This window comes from Nothobranchius furzeri, chromosome 7, assembly GCF_043380555.1.
Source record: "Nothobranchius furzeri strain GRZ-AD chromosome 7, NfurGRZ-RIMD1, whole genome shotgun sequence".
In the NCBI taxonomy this organism is placed as follows: domain Eukaryota; kingdom Metazoa; phylum Chordata; class Actinopteri; order Cyprinodontiformes; family Nothobranchiidae; genus Nothobranchius; species Nothobranchius furzeri.
This window is the reverse complement of record NC_091747.1, coordinates 21,543,421-21,563,821: the sequence shown is the minus strand read 5'-3', so window position 1 is coordinate 21,563,821 and position 20,401 is coordinate 21,543,421.

The following is a 20,401-nucleotide window of genomic DNA, read 5'->3' as shown; positions in this document are numbered from 1 at the left end:
CCAAGCAAGATGCGCCCCGAAGAGCGTCTTGCCACATGTCACTACTCGGTCTGACTGAGCGCCTCCAGGAGAGAGGCCCAAGCAAGACGTGCCCAGAGGAACGTCTTGCCACATGTCAACACGGGGTCTGACTGAGCGCCTCCAGGAGAGAGTCCCAAGCAAGACACGCCCCGAGGAGCGTCTTGACACATGTCAACACTGGGTCGGACTGAGGGCCTCCATGAGAGAAGCCCAAGCAAGACGCGCCCCGAGGAGTGTCTTGCCACATGTCAACACTCGGTCTGACAGAGGGCATTCAGGAGAGAGGCCCAAGCAATACTCGCCCCGAGGAGCGTCTTGCCACATGTCACCACTGGGTCTGAATGAGCGCCTCCAGGAGAGAGGCCCAACCAAGACGCGCCCCGAGGAGTGTCTTGCCACATGCCAACACTGGGTCTGACTGAGCGCCTCCAGGAGAGAGGCCCAAGCAAGACGCGCCCCGAGGAGCGTCCTGCCACGTGTCAACACTGGGTCTGACTGAGCGCCTCCAGGAGAGAGGCCCAAGCAAGACGCGCCCCGAGGAGCGTCTTTCCACGTGTCACCACTGGGTCTGACTGAGCGCCTCCAGGAGAGAGGCCCAAGAAAGACGCGCCCCGAGGAGCGTCTTGCCACATGTCAACACTGGGTCTGACTGAGCGCCTCCTGGAGAGAGGCCCAAGCAAGACGCGCCCCGAGGAGCGTCTTGCCACATGTCAACAATGGGTCTGACTGAGGGCCTCCAGGAGAGAGGCCCAAGCAAGATGCGCCCGGAGGAGCGTCTTGCCACATGTCACCTCTGGTTCTGACTGAGCGCCTCCAGGAGAGAGGCCCAAGCAAGACGCGCCCCTAGGAGCGTCTTGTCACATGTCAACACTGGGTCTGTCTGAGCGCCTCCAGGAGAGAAGCCCAAGCAAGACGCGCCCCGAGGAGCGTCTTGCCACATGTCAACAATGGGTCTGACTGAGGGCCTCCAGGAGAGAAGCCCAAGCAAGACTGCGAGCCTAGGAGCGTCTTGACACATGTCACTACTCAGTCTGACTGAGGACCTCCAGGAGAGAGGCCCAAGCAAGACGCGCCCCGAGGAGCGTCTTGCCACATGTCAGCACTGGGTCTGACTGAGCGCCTCCAGGAGAGAGGCCCCAGTAAGACGCGCCCCGAGGAGCGTCTTGCCTTATGTCAGCACTCGGTCTGACTGAGCGCCTCCAGGAGAGAGGCCCAAGCAAGACGCGCCCCGAGGAGCGTATTGCCACATGTCAACAATGGGTCTGACTGAGGGCCTCCAGGAGAGAAGCCCAAGCAAGACTGCACCGCGAGGAGCGTCTTGACACATGTCACTACTCAGTCTGACTGAGGGCCTCCAGGAGAGAGGCCCAAGCAAGACGTGCCCCGAGGAGCGTCTTGCCACACGTCAGCACTGGGTCTGACTGAGCGCCTCCAGGAGAGAGGCCCCAGCAAGACGCGCCCTGAGGAGCGTCTTGCCTTATGTCAGCACTCGGTCTGACTGAGCGCCTCCAGGAGAGAGGCCCAAGCAAGACGCGCCCCGAGGAGAGTCTTGCCACATGTCAACACTGGGTCTGACAGAGGGCATCCAGGAGAGAGGTCCAAGCAACACGCGCCCCGAGGAGCATCTTGCCACATGTCAACACTGGGTCTGACTGAGTGCCTCCATGAGAGAAGCCCCAGCAAGATGCGCCCCGAGGAGCGTCTTGCCACATGTCACTACTCGGTCTGACTGAGCGCCTCCAGGAGAGAGACCCAAGCAAGACGCGCCCCGAGGAGCGTCTTGCCACATGTCAACAATGGGTCTGACTGAGGGCCTCCAGGAGAGAAGCCCAAGCAACACGCGGCCCGAGGAGCGTCTTGCCACATGTCAGCACTCGGTCTGACTGAGCGCCTCCAGGAGAGAGGCCAAAGCAAGAAGCGCCCCGAGGAGCGTCTTGCCACATGTCAACAATGGGTCTGACTGAGGGCCTCCAGGAGAGAAGCCCAAGCAAGACACGCCCCGAGGAGCGTCTTGACACATGTCAACACTGGGTCTGACAGAGGGCCTCCAGGAGAGAGGCCCAAGCAAGACGCGCCCCGAGGAGTGTCTTGCCACATGTCACCACTTGGTCTGACTGAGCGCCTCCAGGAGAGAGGCCCAAGCAACACGCGCCCCGAGGAGCGTCAGGCCACATGTCACTACTCAGTCTGAATGAGCGCCTCCAGGAGAGAGGCCCAAGCAAGACGCACCCCGAGGACCGTCTTGCCACATGTCAACAATGGGTCTTACTGAGAGCCTCCAGGAGAGAAGCCCAAGCAAGACGCGCCCTGAGGAGCTTCTTGCCACATGTCAGCACTGGGTCTGACTGAGCGCCTCCAGGAGAGAGGCCCAAGCAAGACGCGCCCCGAGGAGTGTCTTGCCACATGTCACTACTCGGTCTGACTGAGCGCCTCAAGGAGAGAGGTCCAAGCAATACGCGCCCCGAGGAGCGTCTTTCCACATGTCAACACTGGGTCTGACTGAGTGCCTCCATGAGAGAAGCCCCAGCAAGACGCGCCCCGAGGAGCGTCTTGCCACATGTCACTACTCGGTCTGCCTGAGCGCCTCTAGGAGAGAGGCCCAAGCAAGACGTGCCCCGAGGAGCGTCTTGCCACATGTCAACAATGGGTCTGACTGAGGGCCTCCAGGAGAGAAGCCCAAGCAAGAAGCGCCTAGATGAGCGACTTGCCACATGTCAACACTGGGTCTGACTGAGCGCCTCCAGGAGAGAGGCCCAAGCAAGACACGCCCCGAGGAGCGTCATGACACATGTCAACACTGGGTCTGACTGAGGGCCTCCATGAGAGAAGCCCAAGCAAGACGGGCCCGGAGGAGAGTCTTGCCACATGTCAACACTGGGTCTGACAGAGGGCATCCAGGAGAGAGGCCCAAGCAATACGCGCCCCGAGGAGCGTCTTGCCACATGTCAACAATGGGTCTGACTGAGGGCCTCCAGGAGAGAGGCCCAAGCAAGACGCTCCCCGAGGAGCGTTTTGCGACGTGTCAACACTGGGTCTGACTTAGCGCCTCGAGGAGAGAGGCCCAAGCAAGATGCGCCCCGAGGAGCGTCTTGCCACGTGTCACCACTGGGTCTGACTGAGGTCCTCCAGGAGAGAGGCCCAAGCACGACGCGCCCCGAGGAGCGTCTTGCCACGTGTCACCACTGGGTCTGATTGAGCACCTCCAGGAGAGAGGCCCCAGCAAGACGCGCCCCGAGGAGCGTCTTGCCACTTGTCACTACTCGGTCTAACTGAGCGCCTCCAGGAGAGAGGTCCAAGCAAGATGCGCCCCGAGGAGCGTCTTGCCACATGTCACTACTCGGTCTGACTGAGCGCCTCCAGGAGGGAGGTCCAAGCAAGACGCGCCCCGAGGAGCGTCTTGCCACATGTCACTACTCGGTCTGACTGAGCGCCTCCAGGAGAGAGGCCCAAGCAAGACGTGCCCAGAGGAGCGTCTTGCCACATGTCAACACAGGGTCTGACTGAGCGCCTCCAGGAGAGAGGCCCAAGCAAGACACGCCCCGAGGAGCGTCTTGACACATGTCAACACTGGGTCGGACTGAGGGCCTCCATGAGAGAAGCCCAAGCAAGACGCGCCCCGAGGAGTGTCTTGCCACATGTCAACACTCGGTCTGACAGAGGGCATTCAGGAGAGAGGCCCAAGCAATACTCGCCCCGAGGAGCGTCTTGCCACATGTCACCACTGGGTCTGAATGAGCGCCTCCAGGAGAGAGGCCCAACCAAGACGCGCCCCGAAGAGTGTCTTGCCACATGCCAACACTGGGTCTGACTGAGCGCCTCCAGGAGAGAGGCCCAAGCAAGACGCGCCCCGAGGAGCGTCTTGCCACGTGTCAACACTGGGTCTGACTGAGCGCCTCCAGGAGATAGGCCCAAGCAAGACGCGCCCCGAGGAGCGTCTTTCCACGTGTCACCACTAGGTCTGACTGAGCGCCTCCAGGAGAGAGGCCCAAGAAAGACGCGCCCCGAGGAGCGTCTTGCCACATGTCAACACTGGGTCTGACTGAGCGCCTCCTGGAGAGAGGCCCAAGCAAGACGCGCCCCGAGGAGCGTCTTGCCACATGTCAACAATGGGTCTGACTGAGGGCCTCCAGGAGAGAGGCCCAAGCAAGATGCGCCCCGAAGAGCGTCTTGCCACATGTCACTACTCGGTCTGACTGAGCGCCTCCAGGAGAGAGGCCCAAGCAAGACGTGCCCAGAGGAACGTCTTGCCACATGTCAACACGGGGTCTGACTGAGCGCCTCCAGGAGAGAGTCCCAAGCAAGACACGCCCCGAGGAGCGTCTTGACACATGTCAACACTGGGTCGGACTGAGGGCCTCCATGAGAGAAGCCCAAGCAAGACGCGCCCCGAGGAGTGTCTTGCCACATGTCAACACTCGGTCTGACAGAGGGCATTCAGGAGAGAGGCCCAAGCAAGACGCGCCCCGAGGAGCGTCTTGACACATGTCAACACTGGGTCTGACAGAGGGCCTCCAGGAGAGAGGCCCAAGCAAGACGCGCCCCGAGGAGTGTCTTGCCACATGTCACCACTTGGTCTGACTGAGCGCCTCCAGGAGAGAGGCCCAAGCAACACGCGCCCCGAGGAGCGTCAGGCCACATGTCACTACTCAGTCTGACTGAGCGCCTCCAGGAGAGAGGCCCAAGCAAGACGCACCCCGAGGACCGTCTTGCCACGTGTCAACACTGGGTCTGATTGAGGGCCTTCTGGAGAGAGGCCCAAGCAAGACGCGCCCCAAGGAGCGTCTTGCCACATGTCAACAATGGGTCTGACTGAGGGCCTCCAGGAGAGAAGCCCAAGCAACACGCGGCCCGAGGAGCGTCTTGCCACATGTCAGCACTCGGTCTGACTGAGCGCCTCCAGGAGAGAGGCCAAAGCAAGAAGCGCCCCGAGGAGCGTCTTGCCACATGTCAACAATGGGTCTGACTGAGGGCCTCCAGGAGAGAAGCCCAAGCAAGACGCGCCCCGAGGAGCGTCTTGACACATGTCAACACTGGGTCTGACAGAGGGCCTCCAGGAGAGAGGCCCAAGCAAGACGCGCCCCGAGGAGTGTCTTGCCACATGTCACCACTTGGTCTGACTGAGCGCCTCCAGGAGAGAGGCCCAAGCAACACGCGCCCCGAGGAGCGTCAGGCCACATGTCACTACTCAGTCTGACTGAGCGCCTCCAGGAGAGAGGCCCAAGCAAGACGCACCCCGAGGACCGTCTTGCCACGTGTCAACACTGGGTCTGATTGAGGGCCTTCTGGAGAGAGGCCCAAGCAAGACGCGCCCCAAGGAGCGTCTTGCCACATGTCAACAATGGGTCTTACTGAGGGCCTCCAGGAGAGAAGCCCAAGCAAGACGCGCCCTGAGGAGCTTCTTGCCACATGTCAGCACTGGGTCTGACTGAGCGCCTCCAGGAGAGAGGCCCAAGCAAGACGCGCCCCGAGGAGTGTCTTGCCACATGTCACTACTCGGTCTGACTGAGCGCCTCAAGGAGAGAGGTCCAAGCAACACGCGCCCCGAGGAGCGTCTTTCCACATGTCAACACTGGGTCTGACTGAGTGCCTCCATGAGAGAAGCCCCAGCAAGACGCGCCCCGAGGAGCGTCTTGCCACATGTCACTACTCGGTCTGACTGAGCGCCTCCAGGAGAGAGGCCCAAGCAAGACATGCCCCGAGGAGCGTCTTGCCACATGTCAACAATGGGTCTGACTGAGGGCCTCCAGGAGAGAAGCCCAAGCAAGAAGCGCCTAGATGAGCGTCTTGCCACATGTCAACACTGGGTCTGACTGAGCGCCTCCAGGAGAGAGGCCCAAGCAAGACATGCCCCGAGGAGCGTCATGACACATGTCAACACTGGGTCTGACTGAGGGCCTCCATGAGAGAAGCCCAAGCAAGACGGGCCCGGAGGAGAGTCTTGCCACATGTCAACACTGGGTCTGACAGAGGGCATCCAGGAGAGAGGCCCAAGCAATACGCGCCCCGAGGAGCGTCTTGCCACATGTCAACAATGGGTCTGACTGAGGGCCTCCAGGAGAGAGGCCCAAGCAAGATGCGCCCCGAGGAGCGTCTTGCCACGTGTCACCACTGGGTCTTACTGAGGTCCTCCAGGAGAGAGGCCCAAGCACGACGCGCCCCGAGGAGCGTCTTGCCACGTGTCACCACTGGGTCTGATTGAGCACCTCCAGGAGAGAGGCCCCAGCAAGACGCGCCCCGAGGAGCGTCTTGCCACTTGTCACTACTCGGTCTAACTGAGCGCCTCCAGGAGAGAGGTCCAAGCAAGATGCGCCCCGAGGAGCGTCTTGCCACATGTCACTACTCGGTCTGACTGAGCGCCTCCAGGAGGGAGGTCCAAGCAAGACGCGCCCCGAGGAGCGTCTTGCCACATGTCACTACTCGGTCTGACTGAGCGCCTCCAGGAGAGAGGCCCATGCAAGACGTGCCCAGAGGAGCGTCTTGCCACATGTCAACACAGGGTCTGACTGAGCGCCTCCAGGAGAGAGGCCCAAGCAAAACACGCCCCGAGGAGCGTCTTGACACATGTCAACACTGGGTCGGACTGAGGGCCTCCATGAGAGAAGCCCAAGCAAGACGCGCCCCGAGGAGTGTCTTGCCACATGTCAACACTCGGTCTGACAGAGGGCATTCAGGAGAGAGGCCCAAGCAATACTCGCCCCGAGGAGCGTCTTGCCACATGTCACCACTGGGTCTGAATGAGCGCCTCCAGGAGAGAGGCCCAAGCAAGACGCGCCCCGAGGAGCGTCTTTCCACGTGTCACCACTGGGTCTGACTGAGCGCCTCCAGGAGAGAGGCCCAAGAAAGACGCGCCCCGAGGAGCGTCTTGCCACATGTCAACACTGGGTCTGACTGAGCGCCTCCTGGAGAGAGGCCCAAGCAAGACGCGCCCCGAGGAGCGTCTTGCCACATGTCAACAATGGGTCTGACTGAGGGCCTCCAGGAGAGAGGCCCAAGCAAGATGCGCCCCGAAGAGCGTCTTGCCACATGTCACTACTCGGTCTGACTGAGCGCCTCCAGGAGAGAGGCCCAAGCAAGACGTGCCCAGAGGAACGTCTTGCCACATGTCAACACGGGGTCTGACTGAGCGCCTCCAGGAGAGAGTCCCAAGCAAGACACGCCCCGAGGAGCGTCTTGACACATGTCAACACTGGGTCGGACTGAGGGCCTCCATGAGAGAAGCCCAAGCAAGACGCGCCCCGAGGAGTGTCTTGCCACATGTCAACACTCGGTCTGACAGAGGGCATTCAGGAGAGAGGCCCAAGCAAGACGCGCCCCGAGGAGCGTCTTGACACATGTCAACACTGGATCTGACAGAGGGCCTCCAGGAGAGAGGCCCAAGCAAGACGCGCCCCGAGGAGTGTCTTGCCACATGTCACCACTTGGTCTGACTGAGCGCCTCCAGGAGAGAGGCCCAAGCAACACGCGCCCCGAGGAGCGTCAGGCCACATGTCACTACTCAGTCTGACTGAGCGCCTCCAGGAGAGAGGCCCAAGCAAGACGCACCCCGAGGACCGTCTTGCCACGTGTCAACACTGGGTCTGATTGAGGGCCTTCTGGAGAGAGGCCCAAGCAAGACGCGCCCCAAGGAGCGTCTTGCCACATGTCAACAATGGGTCTGACTGAGGGCCTCCAGGAGAGAAGCCCAAGCAACACGCGGCCCGAGGAGCGTCTTGCCACATGTCAGCACTCGGTCTGACTGAGCGCCTCCAGGAGAGAGGCCAAAGCAAGAAGCGCCCCGAGGAGCGTCTTGCCACATGTCAACAATGGGTCTGACTGAGGGCCTCCAGGAGAGAAGCCCAAGCAAGACGCGCCCCGAGGAGCGTCTTGACACATGTCAACACTGGGTCTGACAGAGGGCCTCCAGGAGAGAGGCCCAAGCAAGACGCGCCCCGAGGAGTGTCTTGCCACATGTCACCACTTGGTCTGACTGAGCGCCTCCAGGAGAGAGGCCCAAGCAACACGCGCCCCGAGGAGCGTCAGGCCACATGTCACTACTCAGTCTGACTGAGCGCCTCCAGGAGAGAGGCCCAAGCAAGACGCACCCCGAGGACCGTCTTGCCACGTGTCAACACTGGGTCTGATTGAGGGCCTTCTGGAGAGAGGCCCAAGCAAGACGCGCCCCAAGGAGCGTCTTGCCACATGTCAACAATGGGTCTTACTGAGGGCCTCCAGGAGAGAAGCCCAAGCAAGACGCGCCCTGAGGAGCTTCTTGCCACATGTCAGCACTGGGTCTGACTGAGCGCCTCCAGGAGAGAGGCCCAAGCAAGACGCGCCCCGAAGAGTGTCTTGCCACATGTCACTACTCGGTCTGACTGAGCGCCTCAAGGAGAGAGGTCCAAGCAACACGCGCCCCGAGGAGCGTCTTTCCACATGTCAACAATGGGTCTGACTGAGGGCCTCCAGGAGAGAAGCCCAAGCAAGAAGCGCCTAGATGAGCGTCTTGCCACATGTCAACACTGGGTCTGACTGAGCGCCTCCAGGAGAGAGGCCCAAGCATGACACGCCCCGAGGAGCGTCATGACACATGTCAACACTGGGTCTGACTGAGGGCCTCCATGAGAGAAGCCCAAGCAAGACGGGCCCGGAGGAGAGTCTTGCCACATGTCAACACTGGGTCTGACAGAGGGCATCCAGGAGAGAGGCCCAAGCAATACGCGCCCCGAGGAGCGTCTTGCCACATGTCAACAATGGGTCTGACTGAGGGCCTCCAGGAGAGAGGCCCAAGCAAGATGCGCCCCGAGGAGCGTCTTGCCACGTGTCACCACTGGGTCTTACTGAGGTCCTCCAGGAGAGAGGCCCAAGCACGACGCGCCCCGAGGAGCGTCTTGCCACGTGTCACCACTGGGTCTGATTGAGCACCTCCAGGAGAGAGGCCCCAGCAAGACGCGCCCCGAGGAGCGTCTTGCCACTTGTCACTACTCGGTCTAACTGAGCGCCTCCAGGAGAGAGGTCCAAGCAAGATGCGCCCCGAGGAGCGTCTTGCCACATGTCAACACAGGGTCTGACTGAGCGCCTCCAGGAGAGAGGCCCAAGCAAAACACGCCCCGAGGAGCGTCTTGACACATGTCAACACTGGGTCGGACTGAGGGCCTCCATGAGAGAAGCCCAAGCAAGACGCGCCCCGAGGAGTGTCTTGCCACATGTCAACACTCGGTCTGACAGAGGGCATTCAGGAGAGAGGCCCAAGCAATACTCGCCCCGAGGAGCGTCTTGCCACATGTCACCACTGGGTCTGAATGAGCGCCTCCAGGAGAGAGGCCCAAGCAAGACGCGCCCCGAGGAGCGTCTTTCCACGTGTCACCACTGGGTCTGACTGAGCGCCTCCAGGAGAGAGGCCCAAGAAAGACGCGCCCCGAGGAGCGTCTTGCCACATGTCAACACTGGGTCTGACTGAGCGCCTCCTGGAGAGAGGCCCAAGCAAGACGCGCCCCGAGGAGCGTCTTGCCAAATGTCAACAATGGGTCTGACTGAGGGCCTCCAGGAGAGAGGCCCAAGCAAGATGCGCCCCGAAGAGCGTCTTGCCACATGTCACTACTCGGTCTGACTGAGCGCCTCTAGGAGAGAGGCCCAAGCAAGACGTGCCCAGAGGAACGTCTTGCCACATGTCAACACGGGGTCTGACTGAGCGCCTCCAGGAGAGAGTCCCAAGCAAGACACGCCCCGAGGAGCGTCTTGACACATGTCAACACTGGGTCGGACTGAGGGCCTCCATGAGAGAAGCCCAAGCAAGACGCGCCCCGAGGAGTGTCTTGCCACATGTCACCACTTGGTCTGACTGAGCGCCTCCAGGAGAGAGGCCCAAGCAACACGCGCCCCGAGGAGCGTCAGGCCACATGTCACTACTCAGTCTGACTGAGCGCCTCCAGGAGAGAGGCCCAAGCAAGACGCACCCCGAGGACCGTCTTGCCACGTGTCAACACTGGGTCTGATTGAGGGCCTTCTGGAGAGAGGCCCAAGCAAGACGCGCCCCAAGGAGCGTCTTGCCACATGTCAACAATGGGTCTTACTGAGGGCCTCCAGGAGAGAAGCCCAAGCAAGACGCGCCCTGAGGAGCTTCTTGCCACATGTCAGCACTGGGTCTGACTGAGCGCCTCCAGGAGAGAGGCCCAAGCAAGACGCGCCCCGAGGAGTGTCTTGCCACATGTCACTACTCGGTCTGACTGAGCGCCTCAAGGAGAGAGGTCCAAGCAACACGCGCCCCGAGGAGCGTCTTTCCACATGTCAACACTGGGTCTGACTGAGTGCCTCCATGAGAGAAGCCCCAGCAAGACGCGCCCCGAGGAGCGTCTTGCCACATGTCACTACTCGGTCTGACTGAGCGCCTCCAGGAGAGAGGCCCAAGCAAGACATGCCCCGAGGAGCGTCTTGCCACATGTCAACAATGGGTCTGACTGAGGGCCTCCAGGAGAGAAGCCCAAGCAAGAAGCGCCTAGATGAGCGTCTTGCCACATGTCAACACTGGGTCTGACTGAGCGCCTCCAGGAGAGAGGCCCAAGCAAGACACGCCCCGAGGAGCGTCATGACACATGTCAACACTGGGTCTGACTGAGGGCCTCCATGAGAGAAGCCCAAGCAAGACGGGCCCGGAGGAGAGTCTTGCCACATGTCAACACTGGGTCTGACAGAGGGCATCCAGGAGAGAGGCCCAAGCAATACGCGCCCCGAGGAGCGTCTTGCCACATGTCAACAATGGGTCTGACTGAGGGCCTCTAGGAGAGAGGCCCAAGCAAGATGCGCCCCGAGGAGCGTCTTGCCACGTGTCACCACTGGGTCTGACTGAGGTCCTCCAGGAGAGAGGCCCAAGCACGACGCGCCCCGAGGAGCGTCTTGCCACGTGTCACCACTGGGTCTGATTGAGCACCTCCAGGAGAGAGGCCCCAGCAAGACGCGCCCCGAGGAGCGTCTTGCCACTTGTCACTACTCGGTCTAACTGAGCGCCTCCAGGAGAGAGGTCCAAGCAAGATGCGCCCCGAGGAGCGTCTTGCCACATGTCACTACTCGGTCTGACTGAGCGCCTCCAGGAGGGAGGTCCAAGCAAGACGCGCCCCGAGGAGCGTCTTGCCACATGTCACTACTCGGTCTGACTGAGCGCCTCCAGGAGAGAGGCCCAAGCAAGACGTGCCCAGAGGAGCGTCTTGCCACATGTCAACACAGGGTCTGACTGAGCGCCTCCAGGAGAGAGGCCCAAGCAAAACACGCCCCGAGGAGCGTCTTGACACATGTCAACACTGGGTCGGACTGAGGGCCTCCATGAGAGAAGCCCAAGCAAGACGCGCCCCGAGGAGTGTCTTGCCACATGTCAACACTCGGTCTGACAGAGGGCATTCAGGAGAGAGGCCCAAGCAATACTCGCCCCGAGGAGCGTCTTGCCACATGTCACCACTGGGTCTGAATGAGCGCCTCCAGGAGAGAGGCCCAAGCAAGACGCGCCCCGAGGAGCGTCTTTCCATGTGTCACCACTGGGTCTGACTGAGCGCCTCCAGGAGAGAGGCCCAAGAAAGACGCGCCCCGAGGAGCGTCTTGCCACATGTCAACACTGGGTCTGACTGAGCGCCTCCTGGAGAGAGGCCCAAGCAAGACGCGCCCCGAGGAGCGTCTTGCCAAATGTCAACAATGGGTCTGACTGAGGGCCTCCAGGAGAGAGGCCCAAGCAAGATGCGCCCCGAAGAGCGTCTTGCCACATGTCACTACTCGGTCTGACTGAGCGCCTCTAGGAGAGAGGCCCAAGCAAGACGTGCCCAGAGGAACGTCTTGCCACATGTCAACACGGGGTCTGACTGAGCGCCTCCAGGAGAGAGTCCCAAGCAAGACACGCCCCGAGGAGCGTCTTGACACATGTCAACACTGGGTCGGACTGAGGGCCTCCATGAGAGAAGCCCAAGCAAGACGCGCCCCGAGGAGTGTCTTGCCACATGTCAACACTCGGTCTGACAGAGGGCATTCAGGAGAGAGGCCCAAGCAAGACACGCCCCGAGGAGCGTCTTGCCACATGTCACCACTGGGTCTGAATGAGCGCCTCCAGGAGAGAGGCCCAACCAAGACGTGCCCCGAGGAGTGTCTTGCCACATGCCAACACTGGGTCTGACTGAGCGCCTCCAGGAGAGAGGCCCAAGCAAGACGCGCCCCGAGGAGCGTCTTGCCACGTGTCAACACTGGGTCTGACTGAGCGCCTCCAGGAGAGAGGCCCAAGCAAGACGCGCCCCGAGGAGCGTCTTTCCACGTGTCACCACTGGGTCTGACTGAGCGCCTCCAGGAGAGAGGCCCAAGAAAGACGCGCCCCGAGGAGCGTCTTGCCACATGTCAACACTGGGTCTGACTGAGCGCCTCCTGGAGAGAGGCCCAAGCAAGACGCGCCCCGAGGAGCGTCTTGCCACATGTCAACAATGGGTCTGACTGAGGGCCTCCAGGAGAGAGGCCCAAGCAAGATGCGCCCGGAGGAGCGTCTTGCCACATGTCACCTCTGGTTCTGACTGAGCGCCTCCAGGAGAGAGGCCCAAGCAAGACGCGCCCCTAGGAGCGTCTTGTCACATGTCAACACTGGGTCTGTCTGAGCGCCTCCAGGAGAGAAGCCCAAGCAAGACGCGCCCCGAGGAGCGTCTTGCCACATGTCAACAATGGGTCTGACTGAGGGCCTCCAGGAGAGAAGCCCAAGCAAGACTGCGAGCCTAGGAGCGTCTTGACACATGTCACTACTCAGTCTGACTGAGGACCTCCAGGAGAGAGGCCCAAGCAAGACGCGCCCCGAGGAGCGTCTTGCCACATGTCAGCACTGGGTCTGACTGAGCGCCTCCAGGAGAGAGGCCCCAGTAAGACGCGCCCCGAGGAGCGTCTTGCCTTATGTCAGCACTCGGTCTGACTGAGCGCCTCCAGGAGAGAGGCCCAAGCAAGACGCGCCCCGAGGAGCGTATTGCCAAATGTCAACAATGGGTCTGACTGAGGGCCTCCAGGAGAGAGGCCAAAGCAAGATGCGCCCGGAGGAGCGTCTTGCCACATGTCAGCACTGGGTCTGACAGAGGGCCTCCAGGAGAGAGGCCCAAGCAAGACGCGCCCCGAGGAGCGTCTTGCCACATGTCAACAATGGGTCTGACTGAGGACCTCCAGGAGAGAAGCCCAAGCAACACGCGGCCCGAGGAGCGTCTTGCCACATGTCAGCACTCGGTCTGACTGAGCGCCTCCAGGAGAGAGGCCCAAGCAGGACGCGCCCCGAGGAGCGTCTTGCCACATGTCAACAATGGGTCTGACTGAGGGCCTCCAGGAGAGAAGCCCAAGCAAGACTGCGCCCCGAGGAGCGTCTTGAAACATGTCAACACTGGGTCAGACAGAGCACCTGCAGGAGAGAGGCCCAAGCAAGACGCGCCCCGAGGAGCGTCAGGCCACATGTCACTACTCAGTCTGACTGAGCGCCTCCAGGAGAGAGGCCCAAGCAAGACGCGCCCCGAGGAGCGTCTTGCCACATGTCAGCACTGGGTCTGACTGAGCGCCTCCAGGAGAGAGGCCCCAGCAAGACGCGCCCCGAGGAGCGTCTTGCCTTATGTCAGCACTCGGTCTGACTGAGCGCCTCCAGGAGAAATGCCCAAGCAAGACGCGCCCCGAGGAGCGTCTTGCCACATGTCAACAATGGGTCTGACTGAGGGCCTCCAGGAGAGAGGCCCAAGCAAGATGCGCCCGGAGGAGCGTCTTGCCACATGTCAACACTGGGTCTGACAGAGGGCCTCCAGGAGAGAGGCCCAAGCAATACAAGCCCCGAGGAGCGTCTTGCCACATGTCACCTCTGGTTCTGACTGAGCGCCTCCAGGAGAGAGGCCCAAGCAAGACGCGCCCCGAGGAGCGTCTTGTCACATGTCAACACTGGGTCTTTCTGAACGCCTCCAGGAGAGAAGCCCAAGCAAGACGCGCCCCGAGGAGCGTCTTGCCACATGTCAGCACTCGGTCTGACTGAGCGCCTCCAGGAGAGAGGCCCAAGCAAGACGCGCCCCGAGGAGCGTCTTGCCACATGTCAACAATGGGTCTGACTGAGGGCCTCCAGGAGAGAAGCCCAAGCAAGACGCGCCCCGAGGAGCGTCTTGACACATGTCAACACTGGGTCTGACAGAGGGCCTCCAGGAGAGAGGCCCAAGCAAGATGCGCCCGGAGGAGCGTCTTGCCACATGTCACCTCTGGTTCTGACTGAGCGCCTCCAGGAGAGAGGCCCAAGCAAGACGCGCCCCGAGGAGCGTCTTGTCACATGTCAACACTGGGTCTGTCTGAGCGCCTCCAGGAGAGAAGCCCAAGCAAGACGCGCCCCGAGGAGCGTCTTGCCACATGTCAACAATGGGTCTGACTGAGGGCCTCCAGGAGAGAAGCCCAAGCAAGACTGCGACCCTAGGAGCGTCTTGACACATGTCACTACTCAGTCTGACTGAGGACCTCCAGGAGAGAGGCCCAAGCAAGACGCACCCCGAGGAGCGTCTTGCCACATGTCAGCACTGGGTCTGACTGAGCGCCTCCAGGAGAGAGGCCCCAGTAAGACGCGCCCCGAGGACCGTCTTGCCTTATGTCAGCACTCGGTCTGACTGAGCGCCTCCAGGAGCGAGGCCCAAGCAAGACGCGCCCCGAGGAGCGTATTGCCACATGTCAACAATGGGTCTGACTGAGGGCCTCCAGGAGAGAAGCCCAAGCAAGACTGCACCCCGAGGAGCGTCTTGACACATGTCACTACTCAGTCTGACTGAGGGCCTCCAGGAGAGAGGCCCAAGCAAGACGTGCCCCGAGGAGCGTCTTGCCACATGTCAGCACTGGGTCTGACTGAGCGCCTCCAGGAGAGAGGCCCCAGCAAGACGCGCCCTGAGGAGCGTCTTGCCTTATGTCAGCACTCGGTCTGACTGAGCGCCTCCAGGAGAGAGGCCCAAGCAAGACGCGCCCCGAGGAGCGTATTGCCACATGTCAACAATGGGTCTGACTGAGGGCCTCCAGGAGAGAGGCCAAAGCAAGATGCGCCCGGAGGAGCGTCTTGCCACATGTCAACACTGGGTCTGACAGAGGGCCTCCAGGAGAGAGGCCCAAGCAAGACGCGCCCCGAGGAGCGTTTTGCCACATGTCACCTCTGGTTCTGACTGAGCGCCTCCAGGAGAGAGGCCCAAGCAAGACGCGCCCCGAGGAGCGTCTTGCCACATGTCAACAATGGGTCTGACTGAGGACCTCCAGGAGAGAAGCCCAAGCAACACGCGGCCCGAGGAGCGTCTTGCCACATGTCAGCACTCGGTCTGACTGAGCGCCTCCAGGAGAGAGGCCCAAGCAAGACGCGCCCCGAGGAGCGTCTTGCCACATGTCAACAATGGGTCTGACTGAGGGCCTCCAGGAGAGAAGCCCAAGCAAGACTGCGCCCCGAGGAGCGTCTTGACACATGTCAACACTGGGTCAGACAGAGCACCTGCAGGAGAGAGGCCCAAGCAAGACGCGCCCCGAGGAGCGTCAGGCCACATGTCACTACTCAGTCTGACTGATCGCCTCCAGGAGAGAGGCCCAAGCAAGACGCGCCCCGAGGAGCGTCTTGCCACATGTCAGCACTGGGTCTGACTGAGCGCCTCCAGGAGAGAGGCCCCAGCAAGACGTGCCCCGAGGAGCGTCTTGCCACATGTCAGCACTCGGTCTGACTGAGCGCCTCCAGGAGAGATGCCCAAGCAAGACGCGCCCCGAGGAGCGTCTTGCCACATGTCAACAATGGGTCTGACTGAGGGCCTCCAGGAGAGAGGCCCAAGCAAGATGCGCCCGGAGGAGCGTCTTGCCACATGTCAACACTGGGTCTGACAGAGGGCCTCCAGGAGAGAGGCCCAAGCAATACGCGCCCCGAGGAGCGTCTTGCCACATGTCACCTCTGGTTCTGACTGAGCGCCTCCAGGAGAGAGGCCCAAGCAAGACGCGCCCCGAGGAGCGTCTTGTCACATGTCAACACTGGGTCTTTCTGAACGCCTCCAGGAGAGAAGCCCAAGCAAGACGCGCCCCGAGGAGCGTCTTGCCACATGTCAGCACTCGGTCTGACTGAGCGCCTCCAGGAGAGAGGCCCAAGCAAGACGCGCCCCGAGGAGCGTCTTGCCACATGTCAACAATGGGTCTGACTGAGGGCCTCCAGGAGAGAAGCCCAAGCAAGACGCGCCCCGAGGAGCGTCTTGACACATGTCAACACTGGGTCTGACAGAGGGCCTCCAGGAGAGAGGCCCAAGCAAGACGCGCCCCGAGGAGTGTCTTGCCACATGTCACCACTTGGTCTGACTGAGCGCCTCCAGGAGAGAGGCCCAAGCAAGACACGCCCCGAGGAGCGTCTTGCCACGTGTCAACACTGGGTCTGATTGAGGGCCTTCTGGAGAGAGGCCCAAGCAAGACGCGCCCCGAGGAGCGTCTTGCCACATGTCACCTCTGGTTCTGACTGAGCGCCTCCAGGAGAGAGGCCCAAGCAAGACGCGCCCCGAGGAGCGTCTTGTCACATGTCAACACTGGGTCTTTCTGAGCGCCTCCAGGAGAGAAGCCCAAGCAAGACGCGCCCCGAGGAGCGTCTTGCCACATGTCAGCACTCGGTCTGACTGAGCGCCTCCAGGAGAGAGGCCCAAGCAAGACGCGCCCCGAGGAGCGTCTTGCCACATGTCAACAATGGGTCTGACTGAGGGCCTCCAGGAGATAAGCCCAAGCAAGACGCGCCCCGAGGAGCGTCTTGACACATGTCAGCACTGGGTCTGACAGAGGGCCTCCAGGAGAGAGGCCCAAGCAAGACGCGCCCCGAGGAGTGTCTTGCCACATGTCACCACTTGGTCTGACTGAGCGCCTCCAGGAGAGAGGCCCAAGCAACACGCGCCCCGAGGAGTGTCAGGCCACATGTCACTACTCAGTCTGACTGAGCGCCTCCAGGAGAGAGGCCCAAGCAAGACGCGCCCCGAGGAGCGTCTTGCCACGTGTCAACACTGGGTCTGATTGAGGGCCTTCTGGAGAGAGGCCCAAGCAAGACGAACCCCGAGGAGCGTCTTGCCAAATGTCAACAATGGGTCTTACTGAGGGCCTCCAGGAGAGAAGCCCAAGCAAGACGCGCCCCGAGGAGCTTCTTTCCACATGTCAGCACTCGGTCTGACTGAGCGCCTCCAGGAGAGAGGCCAAAGCAAGACGCGCCCCGAGGAGGGTCTTGACACATGTCAACACTGGGTCTGACAGAGGGCCTCCATGAGAGAGGCCCAAGCAAGACGCGCCCCGAGGAGTGGTATGCCACATGTCAACACTGGGTCTGACAGAGGGCCTCCATGAGAGAGGCCCAAGCAAGACGCGTCCCGAGGAGTGTCTTGCCACATGTCACCACTTGGTCTGACTGAGCGCCTCCAGGAGAGAGGCCCAAGCAACACGCGCCCCGAGGAGCGTCAGGCCACATGTCACTACTCAGTCTGACTGAGCGCCTCCAGGAGAGAGGCCCAAGTAAGACGCGCCCCGAGGAACGTCTTGCCACGTGTCAACACTGGGTCTGATTGAGGGCCTTCTGGAGAGAGGCCCAAGCAAGACGCGCCCCGAGGAGTGTCTTGCCAAATGTCAACACTGGGTCTGACTGAGCGCCTCAGGGAGAGAGGCCCAAGCAAGACGCGCCCCGAGGAGCGTCTTGCCACATGTCACTACTCGGTCTGACTGAGCGCCTCAGTGAGAGAGGTCCAAGCAAGACGCGCCCCGAGGAGCGTCTTGTCACATGTCAACACTGGGTCTTTCTGAGCGCCTCCAGGAGAGAAGCCCAAGCAAGACGCGCCCCGAGGAGCGTCTTGCCACATGTCAGCACTCGGTCTGACTGAGCGCCTCCAGGAGAGAGGCCCAAGCAAGACGCGCCCCGAGGAGCGTCTTGCCACATGTCAACACTGGGTCTGACTGAGGGCCTCCAGGAGAGAAGCCCAAGCAAGACTGTGCCCCGAGGAGCGTCTTGACACATGTCAACACTGGGTCAGACAGAGCACCTGCAGGAGAGAGGCCCAAGCAAGACGCGCCCCGAGGAGCGTCAGGCCACATGTCACTACTCAGTCTGACTGAGCGCCTCCAGGAGAGAGGCCCAAGCAAGACGCGCCCCGAGGAGCGTCTTGCCACATGTCAGCACTGGGTCTGACTGAGCGCCTCCAGGAGAGAGGCCCCAGCAAGACGCGCCCCGAGGAGCGTCTTGCCTTATGTCAGCACTCGGTCTGACTGAGCGCCTCCAGGAGAGATGCCCAAGCAAGACGCGCCCCGAGGAGCGTCTTGCCACATGTCAACAATGGGTCTGACTGAGGGCCTCCAGGAGAGAGGCCCAAGCAAGATGCGCCCGGAGGAGCGTCTTGCCACATGTCAACACTGGGTCTGACAGAGGGCCTCCAGGAGAGAGGCCCAAGCAATACGCGCCCCGAGGAGCGTCTTGCCACATGTCACCTCTGGTTCTGACTGAGCGCCTCCAGGAGAGAGGCCCAAGCAAGACGCGCCCCGAGGAGCGTCTTGTCACATGTCAACACTGGGTCTTTCTGAACGCCTCCAGGAGAGAAGCCCAAGCAAGACGCGCCCCGAGGAGCGTCTTGCCACATGTCAGCACTCGGTCTGACTGAGTGCCTCCAGGAGAGAGGCCCAAGCAAGACGCGCCCCGAGGAGCGTCTTGCCACATGTCAACAATGGGTCTGACTGAGGGCCTCCAGGAGAGAAGCCCAAGCAAGACGCGCCCCGAGGAGCGTCTTGACACATGTCAACACTGGGTCTGACAGAGGGCCTCCAGGAGAGAGGCCCAAGCAAGACGCGCCCCGAGGAGTGTCTTGCCACATGTCACCACTTGGTCTGACTGAGCGCCTCCAGGAGAGAGGCCCAAGCAAGACGCGCCCCGAGGAGTGTCTTGCCACATGTCACCACTTGGTCTGACTGAGCGCCTCCAGGAGAGAGGCCCAAGCAACACGCGCCCCGAGGAGCGTCAGGCCACATGTCACTACTCAGTCTGACTGAGCGCCTCCAGGAGAGAGGCCCAAGCAAGACACGCCCCGAGGAGCGTCTTGCCACGTGTCAACACTGGGTCTGATTGAGGGCCTTCTGGAGAGAGGCCCAAGCAAGACGCGCCCCGAGGAGCGTCTTGCCACATGTCACCTCTGGTTCTGACTGAGCGCCTCCAGGAGAGAGGCCCAAGCAAGACGCGCCCCGAGGAGCGTCTTGCCACATGTCAGCACTCGGTCTGACTGAGCGCCTCCAGGAGAGAGGCCCAAACAAGACGCGCCCCGAGGAGCGTCTTGCCACATGTCAACAATGGGTCTGACTGAGGGCCTCCAGGAGAGGAGCCCAAGCAAGACGCGCCCCGAGGAGCGTCTTGACACATGTCAACACTGGGTCTGACAGAGGGCCTCCAGGAGAGAGGCCCAAGCAAGACGCGCCCCGAGGAGTGTCTTGCCACATGTCACCACTTGGTCTGACTGAGCGCCTCCAGGAGAGAGGCCCAAGCAACACGCGCCCCGAGGAGTGTCAGGCCACATGTCACTACTCAGTCTGACTGAGCGCCTCCAGGAGAGAGGCCCAAGCAAGACGCGCCCCGAGGAGCGTCTTGCCACGTGTCAACACTGGGTCTGATTGAGGGCCTTCTGGAGAGAGGCCCAAGCAAGACGAACCCCGAGGAGCGTCTTGCCAAATGTCAACAATGGGTCTTACTGAGGGCCTCCAGGAGAGAAGCCCAAGCAAGACGCGCCCCGAGGAGCTTCTTTCCACATGTCAGCACTCGGTCTGACTGAGCGCCTCCAGGAGAGAGGCCAAAGCAAGACGCGCCCCGAGGAGGGTCTTGACACATGTCAACACTGGGTCTGACAGAGGGCCTCCATGAGAGAGGCCCAAGCAAGACGCGCCCCGAGGAGTGGTATGCCACATGTCAACACTGGGTCTGACAGAGGGCCTCCATGAGAGAGGCCCAAGCAAGACGCGTCCCGAGGAGTGTCTTGCCACATGTCACCACTTGGTCTGACTGAGCGCCTCCAGGAGAGAGGCCCAAGCAACACGCGCCCCGAGGAGCGTCAGGCCACATGTCACTACTCAGTCTGACTGAGCGCCTCCAGGAGAGAGGTCCAAGCAAGACGCGCCCCGAGGAGCGTCTTGCCACATGTCAGCACTCGGTCTGACTGAGCGCCTCCAGGAGAGAGGCCCAAGCAAGACGCGCCCCGAGGAGCGTCTTGCCACATGTCAACAATGGGTCTGACTGAGGGCCTCCAGGAGAGAGGCCCAAGCAAGACGCGCCCCGAGGAGCGTCTTGACACATGTCAACACTGGGTCTGACAGAGGGCCTCCAGGAGAGAGGCCCAAGCAAGACGCGCCCCGAGGAGTGTCTTGCCACATGTCACCACTTGGTCTGACTGAGCGCCTC